The sequence below is a fragment of the Lemur catta genome, chromosome 1 (genome assembly GCF_020740605.2).
Source record: "Lemur catta isolate mLemCat1 chromosome 1, mLemCat1.pri, whole genome shotgun sequence".
NCBI lineage: Eukaryota > Metazoa > Chordata > Mammalia > Primates > Lemuridae > Lemur > Lemur catta.
This window is the reverse complement of record NC_059128.1, coordinates 235,196,410-235,211,133: the sequence shown is the minus strand read 5'-3', so window position 1 is coordinate 235,211,133 and position 14,724 is coordinate 235,196,410.

The window sequence follows — 14,724 nt, the reverse complement described above, 5'->3', positions numbered from 1 at the left end:
CCTTTAACCCACAGAAAAAGAACAGCTCTGCGCTGCTGCTGCTGCTGCTGCTGCTGCGTTTCCTGGCACGCTGGAGATGACAGGCGCGCAAGCTGTGCCCTGCACCTTGGCCCTGAGCCCTCCCTCCAGTTAGCCTTCTCTGGAATGTTGGTTCTCCCTGCTGGGGAACCTACTGGGCCTCCAAATGGCCTGTCTCATCCAATCCAAGCTCTTCCAACCTGCCCCCCAGGCCCTTCTCCAACCACCCTGAACCCCATCTCGGCAGCTTCTGGCTCATTGCTTGCTGAAATGACTGCCCTCCGCGCCTGCCAGGGAAAGCTGCTCGCCTGGCTTCCCCTCCCCCAGCCTCTCTCTCCCTCCTTCTCCCCTCGCGCCGCAGGCGTCCCTGGATGGAAAATGGTAGTGAGGAGGACAGTGAGAAAGGGAAGAGGAGAGAGAGCAAGGGGCGGCGGGGGGGGAGGGAGAAAGAGAGAAAACACTCAGAGGATTTTATATACATCATCCAATTTGTTCTCAGGTAACCGTCCACGAAGATTTTAATCGTGTATGTGTGTGTGTTGTGTATGTGGGATGTGTCTGTTTTTTTATGGGGAGAGGGAAGCAAAGGAATAGAACAAATGTATCTACAACTATCATTCAAGCTAGAAAAGCAGAGCAGTAAGAATATCGAGTTTGTAACACATGAGCTAGCCATCGTGTGAGTGCCCAGCTGCTTCCTCGTGAAGGCACCGAATATGTGTGTGTGCCTGTGTGCACAGGAGTCTCCAGGCACTGCACACACACATGTGTATAGACATTTCTTTTTTTAGTAAATTAGTTACTTGCTTATTATAGAAACTTGGAAAATAAAATACCAAAAAGTAAAGAAAATGGAATAAAAATCAGACATAATCTTATCACTCAGAGATAATTTTTCATCTATTTCCCACTTTTATGTATAATGCATACTATTTTATATAGCTGAGAATTTATATTGAATGTTACATTTTACTAGCTCGATTTAAAAAAATATATCATAGATATACCTCAATGATATAAAAAACTCTTTATAAACATCATTTTAACAGTTTATTACATCCATAGTGTGGATTTTCGTGATTTACTTAACTAATCTCCAATTTTTGAGCATTTAGATTGGTAACAGTTTTTGACTTTTATAGGTAACATGCTAATAAACATCTTCATGCATAGATCTTTGCATTTAGTATTCTTTCTTTGAGATAGGGTTCTTAAAATGGTATTACTAGACAAAGAGTAAAAATGCCTTTAAAATTTATGAGTTGTATCTTGGTAAATTGCTTTCCTAAAGGTGATACTACTTTATCTTCGCAACGTCTTTATGTGAAAGTGGCCACTAGAACGCTCACAGAAATTTTCAATTGTATCCACCTAGCTAAAATATCTGACCATACATGAAGGGGTTCTTTTATTATATAATTTATGAGTGACACAACAGACTATATCATTTGAGAATAACCAAAGCCACTAGCAGCAAAGGTGTCTGCCCAGGCCATACCACAATTCATTCTTTCTAAGAGAAACAAAAGAGTAACTCTCTGGTTCGTTCCCAGACATAGCTCTAGGATTTTCATCGCTCTCTTAATTCCATCTTTGATTCTGGGGCAAACCCTTAGCATGGCACACAGGTGCTGGCAGAAGAAGCTGCACTTTTTGCTGCTGCCAAGGATGGCTACCTGTCCACCATTCCACTGGCCAGAGGAGGGAGTCCCTTCCTGGCACAGAAGTCCTCTGCAGGGCCTGTGAGGGTCCATTGCTTCCTGCGGTTCGTTTCATTACAAATTCTCTCTTGACCGTCTTCCAGTGTGTAATCATTGTCTCCCCTGCTTTCCATACCAACATCGCTCTCGGAAATGGAGAGGAGGAAATACCCTTTCAAGGTATACTGTGAGGGAAGCAATACGGTCTTGTGCCTTTAGATTTTTTGTTTGTGAATTTCTTTATTACCCTTATTTTCTTTTGCTCTGTGTCATACAGCCCTCTCTCCTTATGACTTATGGAACTGGTACAAATGGGGCCGGCTGGGTGGCCATTCTGACATCAGTCACTGAACTTCCATGCCTGCGGAAGTTCCCTCCTTACCTCAACTCTCCTGCTCCTGCTTGGAGGGAACGTTGCCCCATCCTGTACTCTGCTGGGGGCTGGAAGAAGGGAGGGTGTTAAGAGTTAAACTTAACAATCCATAATGAGAAATATTTCCACAGCTGTATTGTATGAGGTATGGCTTGCATTTATTTTAAAGGCTAATATTTCCTCTGGCTTAGGGATTTTAGATCCAGGGCTCAGTGGTCATCCCTAAAATGACAGTTAATTTTCCATGCTGTGAGGCTCTTTGGTCTCCCATGTGAAGGGTGGCTTGACGTTTGCCCATGGGCCTACTAGACATCCCTGAAGTTTCAGCTTGTATAGAACATAAGCCTGTGCTAGGGACTCAGTTATAAACCACTCAACATAAAACATATGGTCAGACATCTCTTTCCCTATTGCTTTTTAGGGATCATCATCCTGATTCTCTATCTTTTGCTAATCCTCTTATATTTTCATTCAGATATCAGTCTGTTTCAAATTGGTCATTTCCTAAATCTCAGGAATTTTTATATTAATTGAAAAAAATTCTAACTCTCTGAGCTTCAACTCTGTCTGAATTTGGCAACATGTGAAAGGTTTTGATACCTTCTCCTTCATTGGCCAGAAGAGAGCAACTTTAAAGCTGAATACAATCTAAAAAGAATTTCCCTGTTATTCAAAATTCATGGCTCTATGATAATTCCTGACTCATAGCATCAATCATTTCCCTGGGATGCAGATCTCTGAGGATTTTACTGTTTAAGCTAATTCTCAGGGAGATATGCCCTATACCTCAGTCCTAGAAACTGTGGGTCCAGAGTGATGACAGTCCAATTGATGAGATAAATTGCTGTGATTGTGGGAAATTTAGAAAAATTGGTTAGGAAAAAATAAAATCAATAAAAAATTACCTGTAATTCACCGTAGATGGTTAATTTTTTTGCATATGTTCTTCCAAACATTAAAATATATATGTGTATATATATATATATATATATATATAAGATTATATTGAAATGAAAATAGGATCCTACAGTTTGGTAATCCGTTTTCTTTTGTGCAATGAGTAGTGCCTGCTTTGGATTACCATCAAACCTGAAAGTGCGAATTCTTAAATTTTCTGCATAGTGAATAGATTTTTCTGAAAGTCAAGTGAGAACAAATCAAAAATAAATGCAGTAGCTTATAGCTTCTCTAAGCTGCTGGCTTGTTGCATTTCTTTTCCTCCTTTCTCTAGTATTGATGAACAAAAGTAAAGATGAGATAACAGAAAAGAAAGGAAGCTATGTACGGTCTGGTCATTATGCTACCTCCCTCTGCGTAGGGTCTTGTCTTATTTAGTTTTAATCAAGGAAGGAGGCTCCTTGGGGTAGCATGACAGGTCTTTTGCAGCTTTGGGCTTTTGGACAGGCAACAGTTAGCTATCACATAATTCTGAGATGGGACATGGTCTGTGAGGCTGCCTCACATTGGGGTGCCTTGTTTTGACTTGTAAATACTCAACTGGGTGTGGCCATTACGTGGAAGTGGTGACCAGAAGCTCCAACCAGGTGGGGGGAGGGGTTCCACCCTTTCGATGCCTTGACAAGACTACTTCACCCACCTTTTCTGCGTGTTGGAATCCAAGACTTGACAGACTCTTTTCAGTAAGTATTTCAGTTATTTAAGCTAATGTTCTTCTCTGCCATCATTTTAGGCAATTTATAGAGGTGAACTCATTACAACTTCCCACTTTATGATCATCACAGTCCATGTTAAGAAATATTTCCACAGCTGTATTGTATAAGACATGGCTTGCATTTATTTTAAAGGCTAATATTTTTAGGTAGTTTCAATTATGGCACTCAAATAGAAAATGAACAAATGTCAAAGATTTTATTTATTTAACTCATTAAATGATGCGAAAGCCAGTAAGATGTTATGACTGGTTCAAAAGAAAAGCCAGAGCTAAGACACATATATAAGCAATCAGGATGCTGAAATGAATAGATGAAAAACTGGTGAGTATCCACAGGGCAATAATCAATTGCACTTCAGTAGACACAATTCTCTTTCCTCTCTATGGATAAGAATACTTTACATTGTCAGTTTTCTATAACCTACAAACTGTAGGTTATAGAACCTACAAACCTGCAAACCGTAAAACGGCTCAAAGACAATGAAAGATGGAGACGACCTCTCGATGGGACACCCAGAAATCCTCTTTGCCCATTTAAAAATCTTTAACGTTCCTAACTGGGGTTTGTGTGCTCCTGCGTTAGCTGCAAGATTCTTTTCAGTGTAGCCACGACCCATTAAGCCACGTTGGTGCAGGAAAGGGAGTAATGGCACCCAACAGGGCAGCTGCCCTCACGCAAAAGTTTATTGCCACATCAACCGTTCCATGAGAGATCAGGGAGAAGCAATAGGAGGAGATTGGCTTTTTGAGTGAGTTCCCCTAAAGTCAGTAAAGTATCTGAGCAGTCAACAGGGCTCGAGGTAACACAGGAGACAGAAACATGAAACTTGCCCCTTTTCCAACAGCCTCATTTTCCTCGGGGTCAGAAACTCCTTCGACCGAGAGAAGCTGTGAGGTCAGAGCACCCTATTCGACACAGCCAGAGGGTGACTACAGGGCGAAATCACCCAAATTCACACAGTTTTAATACATATTTTTGTACAACCTTAACAATTTAAATATTTAAATCCCTCCTGCCAGCATCAGCTTCACTGGGATTGTTACATCATCCAGTTTTACCTCTGCATTAAGAGTATCTTCCAACAAGCCACCCAGTGCTCACTTTAAATCATCTCCTGAAAACAGTGTTTACAGAACTACCCAGCCAGCATAATGAGTGGCCTCTGGGAGCTATCAAGGGAAAACATTATGAAATTTCCTGTCGGAAGCAGCAAACCAGCCCTCGAGGGCATATCCCAGAGTGCCCGGTAACATCAGGCCTCTTGGATGCGAGGCGGAGTCCTCACACAGTACGGTCTCTGCTCAGGTGACACTCTGTGCTCACGAGTAATAATTTCCTCTAAAGGCTTGATTCTCGCTTGATTGACACAAAACAGCCTCCCCTGTCTACTTTGCCTGAATGGGAGGTCTGTGTTGCTGAGAAAGAGGTGGCACAAAGGAGAGGCCTCCTGTCCCTCTGAGACCCAGGAAGACGCAGGCTGCACAGAAGGGTTGAGCAAGAGCCAGCGTGGAAATACTGGACCGTTTCCCAGCAACTCTTGAGGAAGGTCATTATTGTAGTTTCATCACTGTGTTGGAAGGGAATTCCCAGGACTTCAGGCGTACTCAGGTTCCTATGTTATGCAGAAATGCATCCAAAATAAAAAATACAGTCACTGTGATTTGGGACTTTCCACCTCTCTACTTCCTGCTATCCACTAATATAATTGTGTATATTATGTTAATGTAATTGGAGTACATTAGGATACACATTTGCATCTTGTATGTGATTTGGTATATATTCTCAAACTGATTTGTGGGCCCAATAAGCCATGTGACCACATGCAAATTTCCTCATGGGTCTCTCTGTATGTCAGGTTACTCACCTGTGAGCGGAGGCAGGGGGATCAGATGGTCTTTCAACTCCCTCTGACTACACGTACATGTCCATCTTCAAACTAAGTCTGAGTGATTTTAGAAAGGTTGTCAAGAGCCCTGTGCCTGGCCAAGTCCTTGGAGGATGTGGTATTGCACCTAGCCCAGTTATTCAATTAAAATTAACCATTACTTATGTAATTATTTATTTAGGGTCTATCTCCCTTGCTAGACATTAAACTCCATGAAGACAGGGCTGATGTCTTTCTCGCCCAGCACTGCCTCCCCAGCGTCTAACACGGTGCCTGGCACATACGGGGCACTCAGTAATCACACATTGAACAAATGAGTGAGGTCGCCAGGGGCCTGGATTCTTACTCACCCAACCTCAGCAGCGAAATAGACTGAGGATGGGGTTGGTAAAAGTTCTCCAGCTGTTCTGACCTTAAAGGCAGCAGAAGCCTTCAGACAACTGTGATCACTTTCTGGGGCCTCTTCTGGCAGCTGTGGCCGCAGGATCTGCAATACTCAGTCCCTAAAACTGTCCTAGCCATGTCCTCACACTCTGGGACTGACAATAGCAGTACATGTCTTGGGCAGCTCTATGCTTGCCTGGGCTCTACTTGCAGGAAATGTGCGCAGGGCAAGGTGTGTCAGTGTGTAGGGAGCTCTGTGTATTTAGAAGCTGCCTCTCACCTCTGCACCCTGGCCCAGGCCCACCAGCCCAACTGACTCCATTCACAGTGCTCCACACTCATCACCCCAGAGCTGGGTCCTCTCCTGCCTACCCCGATGCAGCTCCACTGCGGCAAGTCCAAGCCACCGCAAGGACTCTCAGACAAGGGAACAAAGTGTGGCCTGAAACCCCACCCAAGTTCCCGTCACTAGCAGTGAGTCCTGCCTGGGGAAGGGATTTTCCCAGCAGGAGGAAAGGCAAATGTTGAAGGGTGGGGCTGGAACAAGGCGTGACCCAGATGAGTCACTTTTAATGCTTCCCATAAAGGCAGCCCTATCCAGAAGGATCCTTTTTTGGGTTTCCTTTTTTAAAAAAATTCTAAATAAATAAATGTCCAATATACACTGGTCAGCTGATACACTTTATGTAAAAGTGCAGGACTTGCTCTGTTCTGGCCGCTGGCCTGCCCTTACTAGGCATGCTTTAACTTTCGTCTTCCAGGCTCAACTCAGAGGAGGAGAAGCTGGGAGAAAGCCTGAAAATGCTGCACTCCCGCCTGTATCTTGGGGCCGCGCTGTCCGCCTGGCAGGCAGGAGAGAACCAGGCCCCACGTGAGCGTGTGCATCCTCTCACCAGCACAGGAGGCAAGATATTCTCACCTAACACACAGTTAAACTTTAATAACAGTGTTAAGCTTAAAAATGTTCTTTATGGTCTCCATAAGCATTTTGTTTCATGCTTTTGAAGTCTGTTATCTCCACTAGGGATCTCTAAATATAGAATTCAGAATTTGGAACACCAATAATTGGAGGTCACACAGGCATTGTGATTGAGTCGGGGCTGGGTGGCAGACACACAGAGTTCAGCTGTACTTTGGCAGGCTCTCTTTTTGTTCATAGGGCTTAAACGTTTCCCAGTACTAAACTATCTGATTAGTAGGTGATTTTTCCATAAACATTGTCCACAGATTATGATCAAAGGCAGCGTGCACTTAGTGTGAGAATGAATGCATTTTCTTTCTTTTGCTGAGCCTTTCCTTAGACTCAGAGTCCTGAGTCTTGGGGGATGTTTGACAACGTCAATGTACATTTTCAAATGTCCAGCAATTTACACACATCCCCCCAAGGGGATGAAAATTAACAAAATACATCTGTTTTGCAAACAGCTGAATAAAAGACTTGTAATTATAGTAGGTATCTGAAGTTCAGTTTTTCTTTTTTTTTAATTTACTCAATCTATAGGGAAAGGAAAACATTGGATTTTAAGTGTGTGCATGTGCACTCAAGTGTGTGTGTGAGAGAGTGTGTGTGTGTGTGTATGCAAATTATGCAAATTATGGGAAAGGGTAAAAGAACAAGTGATGGCAGAAAGTGCTTCTAATTTAATAATAAGGAACAGAAATGGAGACAATTTGGCCTGGGAAGGCTTACTGTACTTCCGCAAAGTCATTTGTATATTGCTAAGTGATTTGCATACTGCCGGGGCATCTGCTCCCTGAACTGCATCCCCCAGGCCTCGCTTCCCACTCCTGCTCCTGCCTTCTTCCCATTAGGAATATGGTAATAATTAAGTGAGCAGGGAAACACGGAGAACAAAAGACATGCAGTGGCAGGCGCTCAAAGTCACCTCTTACTTTTAACTCTGTAAAGATCTGGGGACAGATCTGCCCTGTCAGCTTCTCAGGAGAAGAGTCAGACATTAATTTCTTTCTTCTAGAAAGGAAACCCATTCGAGGGATTATGAATGTTACTGCATGTCTCAGCCTGAAGTTTAAATCTTTTCAAGCATGCAGTTATTAAGATGCCAAGTTGCCTCACTTAATTACAACCTTTATTATAGTATTGAATACGCTAAATGCACTATTTATCACACCTGAAGAGAAGAGCAGTTCTGCTTTAATGAACCACACGCAGTGGGCCATTTATTGATTATCTTCTCTACTGAATTAATTCCTAGTAATCGACGAGTGAGCAGTCATTAAAGGAAGCCCTTCCTGTGTGTACAGGGCTGGGCTGGATGTGATGTGATAGCAACTTCTCTTGCTGCCCTTGCCACAGTTTGAGCCGCATCCTGAATGAACTAAGGCCTTGAGACCAACGTAGTGTCTTCGCCGTAGAAAGGCTTCATTTGTAGGGGACACCAGACAGAGCAGGACAGATCAGTTCCTTCCTGAAGAATTTCTTCTGACCAAGCCAATTGCACTTCCCTTCATCCCCACTGAAGATCCCTGCTGACATCAAAACAAGAGACTGGTCTGTTGGAGAAAGTCCAGCCCCAGTAGGAGGAGAGTGTTTTGGGAATTTCCATCATGCGATGGGTGTTACATGACATATGTGGTCTCGTTTCAATGATTTCAATTCAATCATTGAATGAGTTTCTTGTTCAGGAAGCAGACTTCCAAGTATGTATATTATGAGTCCAGTTTTTGGACGAGATACCTTGGGTCCAGAGAGGTTATGTATGTTGTCCAAACAAACAGTAGATGGTAGGTGGTAGCTCTGTCTGATTTCAAGGAAGAGACAGCACAGTGGGTTTCTAGAGGGACAGGAAGGTGAAATCCAAAGCTGTGACTTTGCCTGTCGCTGATGGAGGAAAGAAGTCCCCGCACACCTACATCTCCCGGGTGACCGCCGTTCTCTTGTCCTTTTATAAATCCCATTCAGGAGTTGCTTTGTAGCACTCGGCAGCGGCTGCTTGTCACAGGCACTTCAGCCTTTTACAAATGAACTGTCTCCTTTAATTTAATTCCACTGCAATGCCCAGCGGCCAGTGTAGAGGTATATTTGCAAAGCCAAATAATGAATAGTCTGGTTGGCTGTCTCTTTTTCAAACTTCCTTTCCCTGTTCTGGGCCACACCCAGGCAGTTTGCTCCCTTCTCTGACCTCCTCTTGCTGAACCAGGACACCAAGGGTGGCAGAATTGGGAGGGGAAGTTGTGGTCAAAGAGCAAGCATTGCTCATGGACATGGAGATATTTCTAGGTAAGCTACCATGTCGGGGCCACGCTCAGCCTAACACAAAAGTCGGCGAAGCTAGACTTGGCCACCCTAGAATGCCTCTAAGTTTGTATTTATGGTCTCCAATCTCCCTCCATCCATCCTTTTCTCTCCTTGTGCTATCTTATGCTAATAGCAACAATGATGGCACTTTAAAAAACAGCACTTCTTAACATTTATTAAATGCATATTGAGAACCAAGCACTATACTTAAGGCATTACATGTATTATTTCACTTAATTCTGACAACTACCTAATGAGTTAGGCATGGTCATCTCAGGACTAGTGAGTCTATGGTTGTCAGCCCTAGCTGCACATTATAATCACCCAAGGAGTTTGTAAATATGTGGATTCCCAGGCCTACCCTGTACAGACTGTTCTGAGGGTAAGACTCTGCCTGGAGGTGGAGCCTGAGAACTAAGGGCTCCTAACAGAGGCTACATATTGGAATCACCTGGAGAGCTTTATTTGGTTGTTCTGGAATGAGGTCTAGGCGTGGGGCTTGTTTAAGTCTCCCCAGGTGCGTTTAACGCACAGTCAAGGTTGCGCTCCGCTGCACTGGGTTGAGCAATTTGCCTAAAATCTATAGAATGTGGGGAGTGAAGCTGCGCCTTGAACTAGCTGACCCCGTTTGTGCGTGCTCCCACACCCATCCCCTTCGCCCATCGTTCCAGCACCCAGGAGGGAGCTGTTCATTATCTGCACCTCCACGTGAACAAGTTCTGGTAGCATTTGAAACCTCCCTTGCCTATTTATAGAAGGAAAACAGCTATACCCCGTGGGAAGAACTTAAGGACCCAGGAGGCTGGTGGAATCATTTTGGAGGTTAGAGGGACAGCAGCCCTGTTCGCTAAATCTCCATGCTTGCATTTATGCGTAACGCCCGGGTCACGCAGTCTCAGGCGCACCGTGTGCTAGGGCTGCCAGGACCAGAGCAGAGACTGCGCGTGCCCCGAACCCAGGAAAATGCTCACTAAACCCTTTCTCCTGCTTATCTTACCCTAAAATCATAATTGCTGACACTTTGCAACTTAATCCTCACTCAACGGGTAAATAAGTTTTTAAATTCTCATAGAGTTGAACTTTAAAAAAAAAAAGGTAAAAAAATCCTCTCATCTCGGAGTTTTGGTTTTGAAGTCTCTTGCCCTTGGTGTGGATCTCCACTGTTCCTTTTGTCCCGAGTTTAGCCCGTGGCACTTGTCACTCTGGCCACACCTGGGGCTGTGTCAGCAGGGCATGAGCTGTCAGTCCTATTCCCAGGCCTGAGTGGGAGTGACAGGCTCTCAGGCAGCCCTGGGAGGGCACGCAGGCCTTCTCCTGCCTGAGAAACCACTGCTGAATTGAAGACTTCCAGAGTCCATGCTGCTTCACTGGTTGTTGCTCTCTGCACTCAGCCCTGAAACCTGTTTTTCCTCCCCCTGAGTCCTGTCCTTCTCTGTGTGCACAGGCCGCCTGGCGGGGTGGGGGTGACGGGAGAGGGTGAGGCACAGCTGCTGGTCTCCCACTGGGTGTCACAGCTGGGTTGTGCTGAGGGCAGGGGCCCCCCAGAGATGTTAATGAAAACTTCTCTCTGTCAGGTGTTGGTCACATCCTTCTCTCTCCCTGGGACCCAGACAGAGGTCAGGGGAGGTCCGGGCTGCGCACACACCTAGGGGCCACACACTGCACGTGCTGATTTTGAAAGTTCTCCATGTCTTCTGTTACAATGACCAAGGAGTCATCAGTCTGCTGATGTTTACTCTCTTTTCCATCGGTGAAAGTTCTCTTCTGGGAAGTGCCTCAGTTTCTCAAATAAATAGACTCCTAGCACCCCAACCCCCCCCCATGCCTCTGGTGCACGAATGTGCCCAGGCTCATATTGATGGCAGCTTAGGTGTGCCCAGACACACACACTTTTGGAATTGCCCTGTGACTGAGAAATACTCTGCCAGCCCATTGGTTCACTGAGGTGGTATCTTTACAACTCCAGGAAAACTGATAACTGCAAAGTTTACTGAAAGAAGAAATTAGGTGAAGAAGACTCAGTATGCCAGCTCTGTTCTTCTAGTGGCTTGTGACTGAAACAAGGTGTCGCCCTTGACTACTCTCTTCCTTCCCACCCCACATTCGCTGGTCAGCAAATCCTGAGTGTCCAACGTCAAAACACATCTAGGGTCTGACCATTTCTCACCACCTCCGCTGCTTCCACCCTGGTCCCAAACACCATCCTCTCTTTTAACAGCTTCTAACATCTTCCTTCTTGCTCCATCTTGGCTGCTCTGTGGTCTAATCAGTGCAGTAAAGTGATGCTGCCAAAGTTCAACTAGATCATATCCCTCCTCTGCTTAAAACCCTCCCCCAATGTCTTCAACTCATGTGGAATAAAGTCAAAGGCTTTACAAGGGCTACAAGGCCCTGCTGGATTTGGCCCTGGGGCACCTCTCTGACTTCCTCTCCTACCACCCTCCCCTGGCTCCTTCTACTTCAGCCACAGGACCTTTGCACTTATTTCCTCTGCCTGCCATGCTTTTCCCCAAAGTACAGGCATGACTTGCTGCCTGTTGGGCTTTATTCAAATAATTGCTCATTTGCTTTGCATTGAATTCTAAATCCGGGTAGTTGACTTTAAGCTATTTCTCATTAATCAGTTAAACCTATGTGAAAGATAGGGGAAAACTCGCCAAAATCTGCACAGGCAACTCCCCTCCTGCCCCATCCCTTTTTTAAAGGAGATTTTTTATTTGGCCACGTATGGGTTATATATTACAGTGTGTAGAAGAAATTTGGCCACTCAATAATAAGAATATCTCAAGGGAATATCCAGAGGAGCCCTGGGCAAGTACTGACAACCATTTATGACCAATGAGAACTAAGTGAACTGTGAATTTACTTTGAAAAATGGCTATTAGTAATGAAAATGTCAAGCCAACTCTGACTTTCTATAACCGGAGTAGATGGATTCACCTTTTTACAAAGCTTCAGCATGCAAAACAGGTTCTGATCTCTCACCAGGATAAAAATCTATTCAGGGCTGTGGCTGGGAGCCCACGGCAGCAGTAGCTCAGAGAGGAATTTAATGGTTTTTAAATTATGGTTTTGGATGCCTCTAAATTATTCTCAGAACCTGGGTAGGGCCAACCTGACCACTCGAATGTATTCATTTTCAAGTGGGAATATTTCACAGATTGGCTGCAACATGAGGATACAAAATTCATACACATATGTGAAGTATGCATTTCTGTGCCATCTCAATTTGTATCTGTCTATACAATATATGGTTAATGTATGATTAAGCAAGAAGAAATTTAGAAAATGCTGGCTCGGTGCCAGCTTGAATTATAGACTCCAAGTTAAGACAGAGTCTAAAACTCAAAGTATCTTGGACCCATCCCACCCAGTAGTTGAATATTCCTGCATATTTCCTCAAAATCTACACTCTAAGTCTTCAGAATTTGGCACCAGAATTTAAATCTATGATGGTTTACTTTTATGTACCAGCTAAAATTTTCAAAACCACCAGTTCTGTATTATTATAACCTGAGGCAATGAATAAACACTTGACTCCGTTAATTTTCACATAATTGTACCCTATAGTTAACCATGTATTTAATCAGTCTTACAGAACTGTACATTCCAAAGGAAGCAAATTGAAAGGGTTTCCACATTTGTTTCATACCCTGCCTTCCCTATATACTATGTCCTTTTTTGATACAGCAGAATGCCGGCAGAGATTTCTTTGAGGAGGAAGACATACTGTCCTCTTTAGGATAAACTATGTCAAATGAAAGGACCAGCTCCTTGCCTCTGGCTGGGCTGAGGAGAGAGGACATTTAAATTGTAGTTATTTTCCTATCCTTATCTCTCTCTCACCTCTTTTTTTGTTGTTGTTCTTTATTTTTACCTTTTCCCTATCTCTTCCAAATGGGAGTAAAAATTGGCTTGAAGTAAGCTAGAAAATCAAAGGTACTAAAAAGCTGAAACATGAAACAGAAGGGGAGTCTACATGTAAATACCACCTTTTAGGTTATTTCTAAATCACCTCTACGCCCATCTGCTTGCTTTTCTTTCATATTCAATTAGCATCATCATTTCTATCACCTTCCATGTGCCAGGCCCCATGCCAGTCACTGGATTTGTTCCAAAATATGAGGCAGGACCGAGGGACTCATCATGATGTGGGAACACACATGTAAGCAATCATTACGTCGTGCTAAATCACTGAAGACACACAGAACTTAATTATATTTCTATAGCTTTAAAAATATTATATAGTAAGAGATTAAGTGACCATTTCAACTCAACTCACAACTAAAAATCCATAATGGTTCCAGACTTTTTCCTATGCATTATAAATATAGCCATGTATTCATGCGTTAGGGGTCACCAAGACCACCCCAAGGTTCTCTGATTTGCTAGAAGAACTTAAGGACTCAGCATATAGTTATGCTCATTGCTAAGATTTATTACAGTGAAAAGATAGAGAGCAAGGTCAACGAAGGGAAAAGGCTCATGGGACAAAGTCTGGAAGAAACCAGGCACATTCCAAGGGTCCTTGACCAGGGCAGTCACACACAAGCTTAATTCCCGAGCAAGGAGTTGTGACATGTATGAAATGTTGTCCACCAGGAAAGCTCTATAGAGACTCAGTGTCCAGCATTTTTATTGAGAGCTGGTCAGGCGAGCAGCCTCTAACTGGTACATATCAAATTTTCAGACTCCCCGAAGGAAAGCAGATGTTCAGCATAAACTATATGGTTCATATAAACAGTTTAGGCACAGTGAGCCATTCTTACTAGTTGGGAATGGTGGGAACTCTCCTGAATTCCAAGTTATCAGATGCCAGCCAAGGGCCAACCTTATAGGAAGGCCTTTCAAAGGATGGCAGACAGGCCTGCTGTGTTAACTCTTTCTTGCACAATTATTTATCCATCTTATCCAAAATGCCATTATGTTCTCTCTGCAACTTTTATTTTAGAGATGAAACTGATCAGAGACATCTTTCCATGTCAGTTCATGTAGGTCTACCTAATTCTTTGTCATAGTCCCATGATATTTTCTTTATAGACACTGTATTTAACCAATCCTATATAAGTAGACAATTCGTTTTTTTTCCAATTTTTGTATTACAAATTGTGATGCAATGAGCATCAGTCATAGAACATATATTCTTCATGTGTTCATGCCTATTGTTTCTGTTACATAGGATTCTAGAAATGATATTCTTGATGTCATTCAATTAGAAAGGAAGGCCACTGTGTTGGAATTTTAGTGGATATATTAGAGTGTAGAGAGATTATCAGAAAAGAGGACAGTTAGGAGGGTATTAAAAGAATCCAGGTGACAGTTGATCAGGAGCTGGACACAGCTGTTGCAAGGAGCATGGTGAGGAGCAGAAACAGTGAAGATTTACTTAGACGGCAAGACAATAGCCCCTGATGGTGGGTGGGAAGTGGAGA